Here is a 20,880-nt window from a genome sequence, read left to right on the forward strand (position 1 = left end):
ATTCAAAACAGATATAAAGGGATCAAATGTGGAAGAAGAGCTGATCATCTGACGTAATGTTTGTTGGATAGTCATCAGGGCACTATGATTTCAAACAGTTAATATCTTGTGCACTCTCTGCCAGATCTCTGACTCCAAAATAACTTTGGAAAATACCAAATCTATCCATCATTACCCCGTACGCTTCTCCTTACGACGTGCTAGGGCCTATCCCAGCGGTCTTCAGGCAGTAGGCGGGGTACACCCTGAACTGGTTGTCAGCCAACACAGGCCATACAAAGACAAACAACCATCCATGCTCATAATCACATGTAGGGACAATTTAGAGTGTTCAATAACCTACCATGCATGTCTTTGGAATATGGGAGGAAACCAGAGTACCCGGAGGAAACTCCATAGAGGAAGGCCAGAATCCAGAATCGAACCTTGGACCGTTGCACCGTGAAGCGGATTTGATAACCATTCGTCCATTGTGACACCCTGCAGAAATTCAGAGCTTAACAGAGTTCTTTTATATACGCCACATACACACTTTGATCTGTAAGTTGTACGTGTACGTGTGAGTTTGACCCCCCTGATGTAATGCATTAATTAGAGATGCCCATAAATTTGCACCTCCCCAAATTTCTCACCCGCAACTTGAGGTGTGCCCACAAGTACGTTGGAGCCTATCCCAGTTGACTTTAGGTGAGAAGCGTTGTGCACGCTAAACTGGACCTAACATGTATGTTTTGGAGTATGAGAGGAAGCCAGAGAATTTGCAAACACACATTGAGGTCAAAGCTAAGACTTGAACCCCAACCCTCCGAACTGCGAGGGACACACCATGCCTGTAATGTATTTAAATTTCAATCCATTTTTCAGAATTCCAATTTTAAACAATGCAGACAAAGACAACGCTCCCACATCTCTCTCTCACGGTGGGACGTGTTCAGTAGTTTAATGAAGTTGTGGTGTGCGTCCTCAACACCCCCCACGCTCTTATGCATCTATTCACACTCAAGCCCAAGTGAACACAGGGGTCGTGGCAGGGTGAGGGGGGGAGCCATTCAAGGTGTCAGTGTTACCACAACCACGAGTCTTGGGAACACTCGTTTGGAAGCTGGAAAGAGGCTCCCCTTCGCTTCATGCTGCTTGGGAAGGTGGAAGATGAGTGGAGTGTCAAAGTATTTGTGCAATCAATGCTGGATGCTGGAGAAGACTTGGGGAATTGTGGAAGACTCATTTGAAAGATCACCTACTTACGCTTCTCAACAGGTTCTGTACTCCGCAAGGAACATATTATCTCAAGGATTATACTTTGGTAACATTTCTAACCGGTTGGCATGTTATACTCTCTCTAGTAAACAACAAATATATTCCATCTCTGTTTTGACGGCCTTCTCTCTCAATGTTGTGTAACATTGCTATTAAGGAAGTTATTGCGGTGGACAAGTGGGATTCTAGTCTTTAAAGTGGGAAATCTGGTCTATAATTTGACCGCTATTGTTCTTAAGTTTCAAGTAAACACAGACTGACTGATGAGATCAACACACTACCACTTGACTTCATGCCCACTTCTTCGTTTCTTTAAACCGTGGAACAAATGGAAGTGTTCCATTTTCTGTTGTTTTGATGATTGCAAGAAGAATTAAGGCCACTGAAAAGAAAAAAGAATAAAATTACAAGAGTATAGTTTATGTGATGTTACATGGAAGCAGTCAGAGTGTTCCAAGAAGAGAGTTTTGAAAGAAATAAAATTTTAGTAAAAACATTTTAATGTTATGAGTAAAACAACGAGATCATAATGTCTCAGGAAAAGTTTCATATTTCGCAGGAGGGAAAAGTCCTAAAACAGTAATAATCAAACAAAGTTACAATTTTTATTTCAACATTCTCTCAAGCAAAGTGTCATATATTAATTGGCCAATCTTTAAATATTTATTTACACTTCTGGATTGCAAAACGTTTAAAGGACCGTTCAATTTGAAAGTGGTATGATTCAATTAGATTCCAGGCAGTGGAATTCCGATTTGATTTGATATGGTATGGCTCAGCTTCATGGAGTATGGTGCGCAAAAAAATTTTTTTGATCATTTTGCATACATTTGAATGAACCGACCAATAATATAGATTTGTGAAAAACTATTACATTTACTAACCTGCATGAAAGATTTCAGCCCAACGCCAGCCACTATTCTCAACGCTCCTCTCATAGGGTGGGGGGGATGTAAAATTGCTTTCATTCATTGATGCATTATATATTCATAAAAATGTGAGTTATCATATTTACATGGTCACAGAGTACGGCATTTCCATAACTAGGAGGATTACTAGAACTGAAACCAATCAAGATAGCCTGGGGTAAAGTGGTCTCAGTCTCTGTAACTCCTGATTGGACAGCACTTCTCAGCATAGAATGACAACGTGGCATGAATGCAATCAGAGGCCACAAGCGACCTATAAGGCGACTTATTGGAAAGAAAGGTACAAACAACAGCCACTCTACTGCTTTCGCTAGATTGCACCCATAATTCATCAGAGGAAGTTGTTGAAAGAAAGTCAGAATTACAATTTCCTCTAGAAATGTCCGTGTGAATGCCGAGAGAGAGTGACGCTGTGTCAAAGCAAGCCCTGACAAGCCAAACCATATGTCCTTTTATTTCCCTGGACACCTCCACTTTATAGGGACTGACGAAAAGCAGAACTCTGACCTATTTCACCATTTATTTAATTTCCCTCTGGATCAATAAAGTGCCGAGGACTCTCTCTCACTACGGCTTGTATTATGATTAAGGCCCGTCTTAACAAAGCGTGACTATACTGTAATTGACCACCTTTTCAGTCATTCTTCTTGCACTCACACGTGCACATGCACGCTGTACGTCGTACGATACTGCAGTTGCACCAGAAATCGGCTCTTTTATCAGTGTGTGTATTGTGTTCACAGTCAAGTCACAACCAGATCGCCACCTACCCAATTGGCTGCGGAAAAGGTGCGATCATTCCACTTGGACAAACTACAGTTTTCCAATGTTTAGGTTTGATGGAATACAGGTGTGTATATCGTTAGTATTTACAAAGAAGGAAGATTTAGCAATCAGATTTGTCGTCTTTGGAAATTACTGCATAACATTTCAGTCATTTATTAGGAAATGCCTAAATGTCAACAAGTGGTGTAGAAAATTGATGAATGAATGGATCTTAAAGTGATGCCATGAGCTACTTGCTTTTTTATTCACGAGCTGATTTTTGAGGACATATTTGGCCATATGACTTTGAATCTATTGAGCAATGCAGGTGCAATTAAGTTTCAGAAGAAGGCTTGATTGTGGGGAGTGGGATAAGCTTCAACCTTCACACACAAACTCTAAAATGTTTTGATAAGTCCACCTCCGCTCCCAAGTATTTCAGCACAGTACATGAAAAAAAATACTGGACATGGCCTTGATGTGAATAGTGATAATGAGAAAACCATATTCAAAGTAAATGGAGTCATTTTTCTTTTGGTTTGTTTGGCTCTTTTCAAATTCAGCTTGTATAGTTCAAGCATGATCCTTACTCTCGAAATCCCCGAGTAGACATTACACTGTCTTATCCTCCTAAAATCATACAATGTAATTGACTTTGACAAGAACAACCATTCTCTGAATTCCCCTTTGATGGAGAGTTGCGCTCAATTGTCTGATTGAATTCTTCTGTCTGAGACTCACAAAATCCTCCAGGGAAGGATAACACTCTTTCAATCATCTGTGGAAATAAAACACAAGACTCCTTCCCAGCAACTTGTCATTGTGTCACTTTGACCAATCAGAGTGAGGTCCTTCAGGGCAGACTGGGAATGGCATACATTGAATCCCAGTGCGGGAGGAAGAGCAGAAAGAGTACATGGAGAGCACTCTTCAGGCCCGAGGAGACTGCTGGTGTGATGCTTTACTTTGATTCTTAAGGCTTCATAAATGTTTTAGCTGTCTTGGTAAAATGGGGGTGACTTTGATTCAGAACAAAGTTGTTACAGCAGAAAATATATCTAAAATCACAGCTTAACACTTAAATTGTGTTAACTATTTCTTCATGGCAGGCTCCAGCAGACCATCAAGTCCGACTCAGTAGTGTTGTTGTCTGCGTAGCCTCAACCAACAAGGTCATGGTAATCGAGGAAGAAACGAAAGGTAATGGACTTTCTCCAGTGGTTGACTTTTCACTTTTTACCAGGAAGGCTTGCACCTTCCTAAACATATGAAAGAATTCAAATCTCGTAGGTCTGCCTGATCCACCCTTAATAGCACCTTCCCGCCTATCTCAGCTGTCTGTTTGATCACCAAGACTTTTGTGAACACTCGGTTGATAAATTGATTCGGACCACTTGAACAAATCAGATTCAAAGGACAGAAAATCACATCCAGTGCACTGTAGCTGTTTAAATCTAATAGTATCAGAATTGAGCATAATTCACCACAGCGTTGGTTACTGGTGCCTTCAACAGACAGAGATTGGTCACGTTTCCTGATTGGGCAGCTTTTTTCATAGACGGACTTACAGTAGACTAGAGCAGACTAAAACACAAAACACGGCGATGTGGCGGTCTTGTTGGCACGGGAGACTGACTCATCAAAGGTCATGGAAATCATGGATGTTAGCTTAGCATCGGCGTATGCATACAGTTTAAAGACGCATGAAAAAAAATGCTATTTTTGGTACAGTACACAGCTGTTTTTTTTTTTGTAAAGTCCTCATTTATCGCACCTTATCGCAATGAAAAAAAAAATGTTTTGGTCCAGTTGCAATAAGAACATTATTAAATACAATTGTGGCCATGCGCAGTACTTCACTCTGTGATTGCAAAAGGTAGTCGGACTTCACAGGTTATTCTCAATGTTGCTACTCCAAATTTCAGTTCATTACGGCACACATCAGAATTGTTGATCTTTCGACCAATGTCAGGAGATGCTTGCAAAGACACTATGCAGAGAATACACTTCCTGTAGGCCTGCGTCCTGTGTATATATAGTTGTGGTGCACTTGACAAAATATACATTTTTGTATGAAAACATTTTTTTAAACGATACACGCAAGAGAAAGACCTCTAACAAATATATCCTCTTTGGTAGTACAATGTTGTCTGATGAAACAGCTAAATGAAACGGAACTTAATGATGTCAGTCATGACCACTAAATATCTTTAAGGCTTTAATTTTACACTAGAGAAAGTTTTATAGGGGTATTTAAGAGGTCAAAGTGATATTATTGTATGAAACTTTCAGCTGTATTAATAGTACGTTCCATTTATGCAGAACAAAGAGACTTCCTCATGCAGTTTGTCTGCTTAGTGAGTATTTTTGAAACGATACAGATACCCATGTGGTGCCCCCCCAACAGTGTCTGCCGAGTTCCGAGCTGGTCTGGTAGTGTTTAGCGTCTAGTGGTCAGTAGTGAGGTCGCAGTTTAATCAGGACAGGCGAGAGTCCCGCGTGTGGGAGTTCACCGCTAAGGTCAGCGTGTAATCACTCTTAATTGAGGCTTGGGGCCCAGACTCCCACAAGGGGCTTGTGTGGATGTGTTTGTGTGTGTTGGATCACATAATAAGGGAGTCTTTATGTTTCGCTCGCCAACATGAGGATATTATCTATTTATCTGCGGTGGACCCCCACATAATGTCAACGCAGTGTTCAGATGGTCAGGTTACCTTCCAAATGATCTGCCCCCTTTTTTTTTTTTTTTTTATGTAATTTCATTTTAATCCCAATTTCATGTGAGTAATATACAATGATAGATTTAACAATCTTGGTTTATTTGCAGTCAAATTAAAGTGTTTTACTTCACTTTTCTTTCGAGCACAGTTTGTGATGTGAAACAAATGATGAAAAAAATTCAAATGCACATCACATCTACATAAAAGAAACGTGTCTTAATATTTTGTTTGTCCATAAACGCGGTGGCAAATAGATCATGTCCATGTGTTATATACTCACAAATAATTGAATGAGTTCCAATTCAATGGCTGCTTCAAAATGAAAGATGTTTCTTGTTTTTATGTGTAGCTAAAACACAATATTAAAGATGTTAAAAACCATTTTCAAAGTTTTCCAAAAAGTAAAATATTAATCGCATGTGAGTGAACAAACCGGATAACCCACTAAGAATTATTATGATTATACAGAATAATTATGAATGGAGTTCATTATTTGTTCTCAAAATAAACAAAAAATATTGGCGACATATCTTTTATGTCTGTGTTTATGGGCTTCCCGGACATTTCCTGCCCGTTGTTGTAGTCTTTCCTGCCAAGCCTGTCCTGTTTACCGTCCACTAAAGCAAGAGGTGACATTCAAACAATAATCATGAGATAGAAAGCAAACAAAAAGCGTGGTCGTGTGTGTCCACTGAAGGAGGACACGGTGATGATGGTTGTGTGGTTCCTACAACATGCCGAGGTCACCAGACTGCCCTGGAGGTTACCGATCCCTAGGACCCTCCATCAGTTTGTCTCCAAAATAATGTCCAAACTCACACACGCACACACACACACACACACACATTGACAATAGTCTATCACCTCTTGACCTGTAGCTCATGGTCCCAAATGTTTATTTTCTGATTAGCACCATCCTGGCTGTTTATGTCTTATTGTAGCATTATGTCCTAATATTGAGCGGCGCTAAATTAAAGAAGGAGGATTGGGCACAATATGTTGTATATAAAATGCAGCTTCTTTGTTTCGACTTCTCACTCCGCTATGATTTCAGATTCTTTGCAATCTATTTTTTTGCACTCACTTTTTTTTTTTTTTTTTAGCTCCACTTCACTTCTCTGGTCCGTTGACCTTGTCAGTGCTCTGTCCCACTTGACTTCCGACCATAAACCTTGTGACCTGGGTTTCTCAGGTGCATTAATAAGTGCAGTAAAGTTTGCGGTTGAGCGTGTGGCGGTTTGTGTGTGTACGTGTGTTCACGAGAGAGTGAAAATCCGAGCGAAAACTTGGCTGGGGGGTTTGAAAAAGGGGAATTGGAGTGGACACAGATTGTAAATCACATGTGGTTTAAGTTCTCATTATGGGGATATATTTCTTTTTTTAAAAAACATCTGTGCGTCATAGTCTGCTAGCGTGACACATACAAACACACTGGTGCTGTATATCTAATTATTTTAGTAATTGGCACCGGATGGCATCGCAAAAACATTGAGAAGGGAATTTAGGATTTATGTTACATAGATGATGTGAAATGTATTATTTGCTGCATTTTTTTATCATTTCAGAGCGAACAGCACTTAACAAATATGGTGCTACTGTCATGCATCACTCTTGATGTTATGTGACCATAACATATTTTGCTGCATACTTTTCAAAGACTTGACAAATGCTAACGCATTTTTTTTGTGTCCTTTTTTTACATCTTGCTTTGGATGTATTTCTTTCCAAGAGCAAAAACATTCAGAGTAATTCACTGGAAGTGAGGTCTTTGTCATGCTGACGGGAATTACGAACCGTTCCAAATAGCAGTCAATTTTGCCCCAAACCTCTTTGAAAGCTGAAAAGGAATGTCACCTTCAACAAGGTAAGAAGATTACCATATTTTCTGGACTATAAGGCGCACATGTGTATAAGCCGCAGCAACTTTTTGTGTGTGTGTGTGTGTGTGTGTGTCACAACAGGTTGACGTGTCATTGACATTTTCAAGCAACGCCTTCCCTGTTTTTCTACAGCGTTTTTAACACCTCCAGGGTAAAGTTGCATTCTGTATTCCACCACTCAATTGCTGAAGCTTGTACAGAACCTTGAGTATGAAATTGTATTGAAAGATACCGCAAGTGCGTGTGCATGAAAGCTTTGACTTACACTGCTTTTTGGCTCTTTGTGAATCTGTGATCTTTCACGCAGAAGCCATCAGTGTTTAAAAACCGGACTCCACTCAACATGCACTGCAGCACTCCCTGACTGCCTGAGTCAACAAGGAGCTGAACGTGGCTTTGGGGGTGGGGGTTGTGGCATTTGACGCAGGGTTAGCCAAGCATTAAGACTTGTGCCTAGAATGGATAAAAGCATAAAGTAGAAGATGAGACTGGAGCGTGAACGGTGATGGCCAACTTCATGTACAGTACTGTAGAAGAATTTTGGGCCACCATTAGACTGACTACATTCATGTACTCTCACTGTACTTTTACGCTGATACTCACTTGTGTTTAGTGTTTTGAGAAAATGGGTGGACGCTTCAACAAATTTGTCTTGGCAATTATTATAAACTCGAATCAATCAGATTTGGACTACGGCCCTAAGATAACCCTTCATTTTGTAACTTGGCAAGACATTTTGGACAGTTTTATCACTCCATTTTGGGGAACGACCCTTTTCTGTTTTAGCCAGATACATAAAGACGTGCAAAAGTGAGTTTCGTGTAGAAGAACAAGCCCAGCAAAAACTTTGGGATGATCAAAAGCAGAGAATGAAACCAAAGTCAGTCGACGCCCTGATCAGGTACAACATGCTCTCCGAGATGAACAGCCAAACATTCCCACAAACGCATGCCAACATCTTGGAAAGCCGTAAAGAGGGAAATAATCCCATATTCAAGAAAACACCTTTCCCACTGCAAGCTGTGACTTTAATCCTGACAATGACTACATTCTTTGCGCATCTTAAATTCTGAACCTTTGTTCTACACTGGAATTTCTAAGAAGACATCTTTTCACACTTGCTATTTTGGTAGGCTAGTCACGAGGTGTGGGAAAGTGAATCAGACTCCAGCGGGGTTACTTCAAAAGGGAAAGCTTTTCTGACAACTTGTTTTTTTAGCGTACAACGTTCCCAACTATTGGAGTGCATATAACGCTGTTTTTAAACATTTTTCACAACAAGGTCTGTGAAAATGTGGAACATTACGACAATGCTCTCTTTACGAAAATATTTTCCAAAACCCAGAAGAAATTGTTTTGCAGTTTTTACTTTATCGATAGCTGAGCACCATATCGGGTGCAATACATTAACTTTTGTCTTTTTGAGATTTAAGTGCTGCTCCATGCGTCATCTGGAGTGGTTTGATGCAGTAGAAAAAATAACATTCTTAAATTTACATGTGCAAAACTGCTCATTAATTCACCCGTTTATGTTTAGATGGGTGACTGCATCGTTAAATGTAATAGTGGTGCTTGTTTTGTCAAAACAGTCGTTAAAGCACGTTTACTTTATGGGGGCTTTAAAAAAAAAATAAAGAACAGTCATGTTTGAAATACGCTCACCTTCAACGTGTTCCATCTTTTTATCCGAATGGTTCTGGATTTCAGCTCTTGGCTTGCCAAGTAACGTTTCATCATAAGACAAGTTTAATCACGTTTGCAATTCTATACTGTAAAGTTGAAATTGTTTGTCATTTTCTTAAACACTCACATCTGAAGCACAAAACAAAAGATAAGATGTGCAAGTACATTTTATCAACGGTCTTTGATCACCAGTCCAATCAAGGTAGATGGGATGTGAAGTACAAACTATCGTAGCTGATTTAAAACAGAATTTCCTGCCAGAAAGTTACTGCAGAAATGTAATTAAAACAAGCTCTGGATTTTCTTTGAAGCTGAAAGATAAATAACATTGAACTATTGAATGCAGGTTTTTTTTTTTTCTTTCTTTCTTTTGATCCCAAAACAGAGACCCGATCTGATTTTTATTTTTTTGGAGAGACTGAAAAAAAAAAAAAAACAGGAAAAAAAATGAGGATTTTGTTCACATACATTATTGTCTACTAAAAGACCATCCAAAAGTACTAAACATGATTCAAACTAAGGGTTTAATATTATTGATTTAAATTCATTTAATTTGAAATGAAAGTGAACAAAAGCATTAAGACAATATATGTCTTAGAAAAACCACAGTATTTAGAAAATAAAACATTAACAAGGCTTATTTATTGAATTTTTTTCAATTTCGGCAGGCCGGATTAAAACGTTTAATGGGCCGCATGTGGCCCTGGGCCGTAGTTTGCCCACGCCTGCTCTAAGCCAACCATGGTGAAAATAAATTTGGACTTTTTCATTATAGATTTTGTTGTTGACTTTTGTTTTTCAAATTCAGTAAGTTTGTTTTTGTTTTTGTTCGGGTTAGGATTCCATTTTGAAATGGAAGGAAAGTACTTAGAGAAAATCCACCTAATAGGGGAGAACATTCAAACGCCAACGTTTTGACAGGGATTCAAACAAAACTCTCCTGCTTGCTGCCATTTGTTTCACTTGTTGTTTGAAACTTATTTGGCCCAATGATATTTTAAAAGGTTGAGGCTGACACTTTGAGTAAATGAGAAAAATAAGCGGAGAAATAAGGCACGTAATGGCTTCACAAAATAAACATATGGTTCTCACTCACACATACAATCACACACACTACCACCACTCCACACGCGTATTTATACACACTAAACCCTTTCTTAGACCTCAGGCCAATTTCCTTCTTCGCTCTGCTGTAAATGACTCCTCGCACACAAAACACACTTCCATGCATACACAAGCACACACAACTGCTGGCTCCCCACAAGCAGCCCCGAGGGAGCCCAAAAGTACGAAACCTCCGCATACACGCACTTGTGTTATGGCTTTGAAAGATCCGATGAGATAGCATCGAGGATTTTGATTGTCACTTTATAATCATAGACTCTTGACTTTCAAACATTAATGCGTCAAAGGATGTTATTATAAATGCTTGTCATTTCACATTAACATCACCCGTGAGGTTGCTTTCAAGGATGCATGTTTCTTTGCCAGCAAAATTACACAAAAATGACTTCTTTCTCAAAGTGTCCACAGATTTTTGGCATTATGAGAGTCCTGCATTGTTCACGATTGTCATCAGGCGACCATCATATCTGCTGGAACGAATCCAGCGGTGTCTCGTTTATCGCGGAGGTTACGTTCTAAAAATGACCCGCAGAAGGCAAAATATGCAAAGTAGAAATTGATGGTTTTTTTTCTATGAAGCCATTAAAAGCTGATGTCTAGTGTAGTTTGTTTTTAGCGCGTCCATTCCTTTCGTGATATATGCAGGTTCAACACTATGATGTGGGGGGTTTACATCCCGGTGTGAAGGGTTGTACTCGTCTCAATGGAGCAGAGAGGCAGACTGCTCTGCAAAGACATGGGTCAGACACACCCACATACACGCATACACAGACAAAGACACACAGCCTATTGTGTCACTTAATTCCACCAAAGTTAGTCTTCTGGTGGGTCCCTCAGACTCCCAGGGGAATCGCAGATTTGCCTTGGTCACTAAGCTCCACACAAACACACACAGACGTCGTCAAAGTTCTGACCTGTGCTGACAACATGTGTCCTCATTCAGACGAGTCAATGAACAGTAATGTGGAGCCGTGTTGGTGAGGTCTGACTCGCTCTTACGTGCTCACATGCACACACAAAGAAAGAAAAAAAAGAAAAGAAAGAGAGGTGGAGGCAGTGATGGAGGTCATGGGTTTGGTCTCTAGAAAAGTTTACCGAGACCACTCGGCTTCACCTCAGAGGACCTTTAGCTTGCTTCTACCATCCAAATAAAACAAAAAAGTAATTATAGACTACTTTGCACAAGCCCTAAAAGGGCAATATAGCGTACATTCTTAGCCACCGGTCATCCAGCTTTCCCCTCAAGTCGGGTTCACGTATTCTTGAGCAATATGCCAAATGCCATCCACAGAGACAGAGTCTAGATTAAGATTTAGGCGACTCCAAGAAGCCACAACAGTATTGCAATTTCAACAATGTGTTATATGCCATAAAAAAAATGTTTGTTTCATTCGCTGTTTCCTTTTCATCTTTCTCGGTTCATTGTCAATCTCAACGTTGCTGTCTCAAGGCCCGGTCAGTGTTTTTTGGAGTTTTGATTTTGAGGATTTTGTCTTTTTCCCCAGTACCACAGATTATGTTTTTGTTAATAAATGATTTAGTTCAGTACCAATTGTATCCCTGCCTGTCCTCGTCTGCTTCCCTGCATTTGGGCCGACCTACATGCCAACACCTGACATGCTTGATCAAATGATCTGCTTTAAGATTACGACAATGGTTGGATTGACACTCAGAGTCTTAATAATTTGACGTTATGTTGATTGCGAGGTTGCTGATTGGAGTAGTAGGACAATGATGCATCATAATAATATAATATGTTTTTTTTATATATATATATATATAACTGAATGGGGTGACCAAAATATTAGATACAGCTGCCCTTATGATGCAGGAAAATTTCTCAAGGATGGAAAGATGGTTGGTGCTTCTGTATGTACTGACAGCAATTTCGCAGAAATGTCAAGATTTGACACATTTGTACATCCTTTAATGGCAATTTCAACTTTGTCACATTCTAAAAGTAAAAGCCAAATACAAGTTTTGTGTTGAGGAGCAAAAAAATAAAGGAAACTGTTCATTCTGTGCTAGAAAATATCTCGAAGCAGACTAGACAGTTGTATATTCAGAAAAGACTATTTAGTAATCTCAAACAGCCGTTGGAAACCTGCTTCTTTTTCTTCTTGTTTGACTTCACTACAATTTAGACGCCAATGTTATTAAATCAAATCTGACCTATATTCACATCAGTGTTTCCTTTCACTTGGTTTGACCACAAATAATTAGTGGCCGGTTACAAGTTTACCACAAGGATCACGAGACGTTATTTCAGCGGTTACGTTAACAGCGTGGTAACTAAGACGAGATGTCATGGGGTCGAAGGTTAAAACCACACTGGCTTCTGCTGGGAGATTGCTTTTCCTAAGGTCAGCGTACATATGTGTGCGTACATTTTTGTGTCAATCTCACCTGCTGACCACAAACTTAATATCCTGTGTGGTTTGTCCATATGTTATTTCTGTGGAATTCTTGCTCTGTTTAACTTGAATCCTTTCTTCACATTTTTTGTAAATCCGAGCGCTTTTCTTCTCATTGACTGTCATCTCTTATTACTTTCCATTAATTATTTTATTGCGTGTTTTCTGAGATGGTTCCCCAAGCAACCACTAAACATTTTTTATATCCATTTTGGTCTTTTGCCCACATGAAAAAAACATTCTTGCTCTTTCTATCTATCTATGAACAATTATCAATTAAATGTCATCTGTCACTATTATTCGTGTGTAAATTAATTTGAGGATGTTGATCATTTCATTATGATTTCCCGTCTGGGATTATTTATTTACTGGACAAAATATTTATATCCATGTATATAAAAATAATCTTATTGATACAAATGTTGATGAAAGTCAGTGATCACCCTGGATAGAGTCGTAACATTTAATATTATAGCCCACACTATGCAGTCAACTCATTCATTGCCATTGACGGATATAGAAGCCAAAAAGTTCATTTGTTTTATCTGGGCTGGCAGGGAAGGAGTTTAAATATCCTCATTACAAGTTACCTATGTTTGCTACTGTATGGTAGCAAAATTAGCATTTTACTTTTCAAGAGTCAAAATCATGAAATAAATGAATCCCCGGCTCACAAAAAATATAAAAATTGAGAAACTCATCACTCTACAAAGACAGTAATATTGAAAAGAAACATATTACTTTCACATACAAGTAACGGATAATATTTCATATATTTTGGAAGTAATTTGCCCATCAGCCAGGGTTTTTGAAAAGCAGCGTTTTGTAGTTTTCAATTAAGTCAGATATTCAGAATTGACTCCATACCATCCAACTCATCAATGCAAGTTCCAGTAGAAGGCTTGTTTTTCTCAAATGTACTTTCTTCAGGCTTCTGATAGACTAAATTTCTTTAAAGTTGGGATCTTGAGCACTTCAGATTACTTTGGAATGCACTTGACGCCATACAAATGTATTTTTCACATATGTGTACTTAATCTCTTTAGACTTCTTCACTTCCCCTGTAAAGTCTCTCGTGGCCATGTAGACTCTCAAATGCCTGTTTTGGTGAATAGCCACTAGATTACATTAGCCTCCTAAACCAAGAAGATAATGAGAGAATGCTTAAGTGCTGGTCTACTTTTGAAAGGATTACCAGTTTAAAGCCCTTAACAAAGAAAGGATGCCTTTATCATTTTAAAAGATTACTTTCCTACCTTGAAAAATTCACATTACCCAAAAGTGGCCATATGTTTTGGGATTTGCTAGAAAGAATCTATTTTGCTTCAGGATTATCATTAAACTCCCCCTCATTGTCTGCCTGTTGGTGGTCGCGGAGTAAAAGGAAACGTCCTCCTTAAAGATAAAAAAAAAATCCTCATGAGGCTGACAGATTGATTTCTTAGCTCATTTATTAGATAGGAACAAAGGAGAAAAAAAAATCAACCTTTGTGCTGATTTTATTTGATATACACGCCGGTACAGTATATAAAAGACGTGACCCAGGATTTGAGTAGAAATAGACACAGGAGAAAAGATCATTATAAAGACTGGGGGAAAGCTCGTGGTATCCAAGGAGTTAACTCGTGAGAATCTCATTATATTGGGCCTCCCAATACAGACTCTTGCTCATTCACTTATTCGACTTCCTCTCTGCTCCCCCACTCTTAGCTGCCCCCCACTTGAAGAACTTTACACAACAACAACCCAGTAAAAATGAAAATTTTCCTTGTATTTTTCTTCTTACAAAATATAAACAGCATTGTTAACGCACTGCGAAAAAGCTGTAACACACACGCAAGGCCAATCGTTTGAAGAGGAGAGACAATACACATAAGCGCACCAACTGCATATGTTGCAGGATAAAAGCGTACACATTTTCCTACAAATGTATTGGAAGATGGAGGCCAAATTCTTTGTTTTTGCTGGAGACTGAAAAGATTTTGGGCTTTACTTCAAAAAGATGAATACAAGACAAGAGATCAACAATTCAGGTTTTAGTACCATGTGCTTCCATCTGGAGCTGATACACAACTTCAAGGATAGCATCCTTTGTATGACACGAATCGAGTTTTTCATCATCAAAAGTATTGGAACATGTGGCTGACATGTGTGCCTTGTTTTCCCTGGTGTGTTCCATTACATTGATTATTTAAACAACAAATAGTGATACAGTTACGGATTTGGGCTTTTCCCTGTGAAGAATACTTTTAGACTAATTATAGGTGTAACTGATGAAAAAAGAAACAATTGCAAATCTGAGCGAAGATGGAAATTCAATCAGAGCCATTGCACAAACATTGGCCATACACACCACAATCATTGACACAATCATTGTCCTGAAGAATAAACCTCTGGTGTTCTAGGTAACAGAAAGATTGCTAGACCAAGGAAAACAAACAATTAATGACGGTAAAAGTTTGAGAGCTAAAAAGGACCCGTAGTCACTGTGACTGACGTAGACAAGACATCACATCTTATCCGAAGACCCAAAACCAGACTGAAATTTGCACAAATGTTGCATTGGTATCAAACCTTGTACATCGCAGTGGGCAACAACTGTCAATATGACATCAATTGAACGATGTCACGTTGTTTGAATTGGTTGAATCAAATGCCCACTGGGATGTATTTCCTGTGTGGACAAAGCATATTTTAGTTGGAAGGGAATATTGTGTTGCGTGAATCTGCGCAATTTCCAATGCGATTTGTACGGCAGCATCAGTCAAAAAGGTGTAAAAAGTAAGTCCGATTCATATTTAATGCTCAACTTTATATTCTTGCGCAGCCAACTACCCTCATCTCCTAAATTTCCTTCCTCCAAAAGAACTCAAACATGTATCTTAATCCCAACTACCTTCTTTCGGACATTATTTTGACTGCTTTGCTGATGACAAGACCATGTGTGGTCCTCCGTTTGCCAATCTCCGTGTGCATTACTTCTTCTCCAGCGCAAGTGTGGCCACATGCTCGGATGACTTCATGGCGTGATGGCTTTAGCATGTTGATTTTAATATGAAACCACAAGTGGACGTCATAAACTGTGGTCACTTTCTGGATATGTGTGCGACTATTGTTTTCCACAATTGCAGGGTCATTAATGGGTTGCACGGTCCACGCAGTGGAGGGCTGCTTTCATTTGGGGACACAAAGAAAACGAAGGAGAAAACTACAAGAAAGCATTTGTGTATGAATTAAGGATTGTGCGTGAATGTGTGCGTGTGTGTGTCACTCTAGGCAACTTCACCCATGTGGATCATCCGCGCCAAATCTAGCAGTGTGACACCAGAGATTAAACCCCCATCACTCAACTATACACTACTGTCGCTACACATTACGATCTACATCCACAAACAGGCACATACACACACTCACGCTTTGTCAAATCCTTTGGACTGCACCCCCACATCTACCCTTTCATCACTTACAGAGCCAAAACCTTTTTGGAACTTGGTTCTATGAGTGTGTGTGCGTGTTAGACACGGCCCACTCCCAACCCCCCCACTGAGCAGCAAATATCTGCCAAAAGTGCATATGTATCCGCGATGCATTGATAATCGATTTGTAGCCTCAGCGGATGCAAATCTCTCGGAGGAAACTTTCACCAACAATGCATTAAGTTGGTCAATATTTTGGCACAAGAATTTTTGCAGGGAATGATTTAAATTTTGAAGTGATGTTAACATGAATATTATTATTTTTTTTACATTATCAATAAATCATGAATACAAGAAACACTCCACAAAGATAGAAGCATTGCTCAATTTCCAAGTAGGAGTACAATGTTTAAACCTTTTTTTATGTTGTTTCAAATTAAAAAAAAAAAAAAAATGATAATACAAGTAAATGTTTTGTTTGTTTTATTTATATTTTCTCAAAATCTTGCGTTCTCGTGAGAACAAGCTCTGTCAGTGCAGAGTTAGCCGCACACACAAACTATAGACGGACCAGAGCTCTGATCGGGACCACTCAGCAGGGAACTTGCTGCCTAAGTAAGAATTCCCATGAATGGACTATAAAGGGGAATTCGATCTAATCACTACTTTCACAGCGAGTTAGTCTTACACAAATTCTGGCATGGGCAAAGATACTGTTTAGAGGGAGATAATGTTTATAAGCATGTTGAATTGTGGCGAATGTAAACAACTTATTTATTTGGACAAAAGCAAATCGAAGATAAGGCACAAATGGAACGTGTTGAGGCAGAATCGTCCAGCACGCTATGAGGCAAATAAACTGCATAATATCTGAAAAGACTTCATGATGTGGTTGAAGTGCACACTTGAAGCGTCAACTGGATTTACACTGCAAGTGTCCAATTTGCTCTTTGGATTTCAGGACACCTGAAACATCGTGCATGTGCAGTCGTCCAAAATGAACAGAAATCAAGTGTATGGACAACTTACAATTTCCGTTGCCTGACGAAAACAATATTCAAACAGCTCGATTTGATTTTTATACATATGAGATCAAAGTTACTCTTGACGAATTGCCTCGCAAAGCGGAATTTGCAGTAGGAGGTTACAATGATTATTTTGCACTGGCATCCTGAAAGAAATAACACATATCAAAGCTGGACCTTGGGTGTGATATAAACCAAAACTCTGTTCCTGTTTTATATTGTGCAATGAGAGCAAGACGAAAGACGAAATGCTGTTTTCATCTGATTATTTCTTGAAAAATGGCAACGACCCAGTCATGCAAACTTTACAAACATCCTTATCCTGTTAACTAACACAAGGCATTGGTTCCGTCTCAACATGTTCAACAAAACAGAATCGTCCACAATAAATGGCTTTTTTTTTTTTTTTTATGTGTGGAGGGTGGAATGGGTTATCTTGCTTTGGAAAAGTACATCTTCCATATTTTCTCTCTCACCCTAGTCGTAAATAAAAATAGGGGACACGTTTCTTTTGTGCTTTACGCTCAAGACATCCAGGCGAACCATCTGCAACGAGCAGTGTTGCATTGGGCCTGCAGGAATGTCACAAAGGGATTTACACGCCAAACATTTTCAACATTAATCACACCCTCAGAAACACAATAATGCTTCCCAAGGTGTGGCGTTCAGTCCTCAGGGAGAATTTCTAAAGGTTTAGTGAGATTTTACTTCCTGCATGCTGAATCAAAGATCACCATGGCTGATTTATGACCACGGAGAGGCAGAAAAGTCATGTTTAGACACATGAACATTTGCTTCCAGGGGATTTAGACCAGTCAAGACTGATTTAGATCTTTGTGTGACTGCGCCGTATAAGTTCATAATGTAATTTACTGTATTGAAACTTGGAGCCAGAGTAAAAACATAAATCAAAATGCATTTTTTTGAACCAATACACACCTGTTCAATAAGTCAGATGCTTTTTGCTTCCACACTCGCGCACAATGCTAGAAGGTTTGGTTGGTGGGAACAGTGCTGAAGGGGATCTCAAAGGTGATAAATGTTGTTTTGACACGTGCGTGTCCACAGGCCTGAAGGTCACAGCTTACCAGAAGACGTGCGGGTCAGTTTCAAGTCGGGGTCGGGTCAAATATGAGTCCCTAAGTGACACTGCTGGAATCCAAATTTACGGCCCAGTGAGGATCAACATGTGGAGCGTTTTATATGCTTAACGTACAGTTGAAGTATATTGCGTTTGATCAAGTGACGTTTCACTGCGTGGCAGCCCAAACAGATGTGTGGTATGATGGATGGCTGGATGGGTGGACGGACGGACGGACAGATAAGCAAAAGCTACTAATACGGCTACCATTCTTACTGTGTTAAGCAAACATTGTTTTACTTATGGCCAGATTTCTGTTGGAGGCTGGCACCCACACACACACACACACACACACACCCACACCCACACACCCACCCCCGCACACACACACACAATATGGAAACAATTACTCCTCTGACTTTACCTGCAGGCTGTAAGCGACCCTCACTGAATTGGCTGTTTAGACGTAATCAACACCAACTCTGAGTGTGTGCACGTACGTGTGCATGTTTCAGTGTGTGTGCGTGCGTGTGGGGGTGTGTGTGTGGGTGTGTAGACTGGCGAGTGAAGTGTTATGACAGTAGCATGTGGTTCATTGATGCTGGGTATAAATTGTGCAGTCGGCACTTGACAGTAAAATAGAACGTATACAACTGTGCAACTGCATGAAGTCACAGCGAGTTTGTCTAAATAAAGTGATATTGCACGTTCCCATGGGGGATGTTACTTGCGGTTCAGCATATTGACAGCACATCTAAATTTTGAAGATTTGTTTTCCTTAAAAAGTACGGTGGAACCTCTCATGTTGAACGCAATCCATTGTGGAACGCTGGTCAACCTCCACATTGCCAAACACATTTTTATCTCTTTTGGGGTCAAACAGTCACCATCGTAAGTCAACAAATCAACCTTTGTAAAATAAAACGATGCAAGATGTAAATATGGTAAAAGTACTCACCCTTTGATGACGTATTGTATAGGTGTATTGTTTAAAGACCCTGTAAAGCGAATTTAGAGATTTATTAATCCATTAAACATGTCTGAAGATAATTACTGAAAACAGTGCAAAGACTGAGAACTATGTTATACTGAATTATGAAAATATAGCATTTTTGGGGGGGGTTTTCACCATTCTTTTCCTCATTTTATGGGGAGGGAGAAGGGAGGAGCTAAAATGGCTAAAATGGCTAAAACCCACTGACACACATTAAGACTCAACACAACTCTTTGGATTTCAGTCTGCTTTTTTTCATTTCCATTATGAACAAAAACAGGCCATGTCTTTTTAGAGATATATTTCATTCCAATAAGTTTAAAAGACGTTGGCACACTTTTGCTTTTTTGTTATAAGCGGTAAGCCCCCGGTGGGACTTTCACAAAGAAAACAAAAAAAAGCAAAATGCTCACTGACCTTAATTCTTGCACGATAATATGACATTGTGCATGCTCACAATTGTTTTGGGATGAATTTTGAGCCATAGTTTTCATTATGCCAGTTTACAAATTTTAAAATGTCTGAATTTGGAGAAAGTCTTTCACTATTTTCCTCGGCTGCTGCATACTGCCTGATTTTGGTAAAGGAAAATCTAAAGCTAAATCTAAGGCTAAAGTTAGTTGCCTAAAACCTTCCGATAGATTCAAGCCACTTTTGCACTTCAGTTAGGACCGAGATGGCCAATCTGGTTAATTAGTTAACCAACTTTTCTTTTATTAGCCATCACTCCAAATGACACATTGCATTAAGGCCCGCAAGCTGTTGTTCTGACGAAAGAAAATGGAAACGCTTGTTTCATCACTTATCATGATGATGTGGTGCAACCATTCCATGCCAAGAAATTGCGAGATTGCAATCCCATGCAGCAGTTTGCTAAAATCCCCTCAAAGGACAACACAAATTGTCTCTAATCAAATTAGAGAGCGTACTGGAAGGCCCTGCTTCAAAAATGACCAGAGCTTTCGACCTCCAGCACATTGCCTCACAGGCAGTCAACTGGCAGCTACATTAAGCGCAAGAAGTCTAAACATCAGCTGTGAGGAGACGACTCAAAGACGCCTGCTTTTTAAGTGGAGCGGCAAAGAATATGGCAATAAAAGCAAACTTTGAAGATAGACAATACAGACAGTAAGAGCCTTTTTCCTTGTTTCGCTACATAAAAAGTCCTACAAAAAAGTTGGTGCCAAAAACCTTGGAAGCATATAAATGTTTAAAAGGTCTTATTTATAATCAAGATTCAACAAGAATGACATATACAGTCATTTCGTTCTTATTTGTTTCAATATGCTCTATTAAACTCCTTTAAAGGGATGGCGTGTAGAAATAATTGATTTTTTAACAGCCATTCATTTTAAAAGCCCTCTATTAATTTAAATAATATGCAAAAAATATCTTCTATCATATCAACATGGGTTTTTTTTGTTTTTTTATTATAATCATAGGACTAGTAATCGCTAATTATATTACATGGGCGGCAGCTCGCTGTGCAGGACACTGACCTGTGTTGCCGCCATCTGTCTTCTGTGTAGATCTGAAGGACACAAATCACCCAATCACAAATTTGCTGGATCAATGGCTACAACACGTGTAA

Source organism: Idiotropiscis lumnitzeri, chromosome 3 (assembly GCF_059441095.1).
Source record: "Idiotropiscis lumnitzeri isolate Australia: NSW breed Sydney's pygmy pipehorse chromosome 3, RoL_Ilum_1.0, whole genome shotgun sequence".
In the NCBI taxonomy this organism is placed as follows: Eukaryota; Metazoa; Chordata; class Actinopteri; order Syngnathiformes; family Syngnathidae; genus Idiotropiscis; species Idiotropiscis lumnitzeri.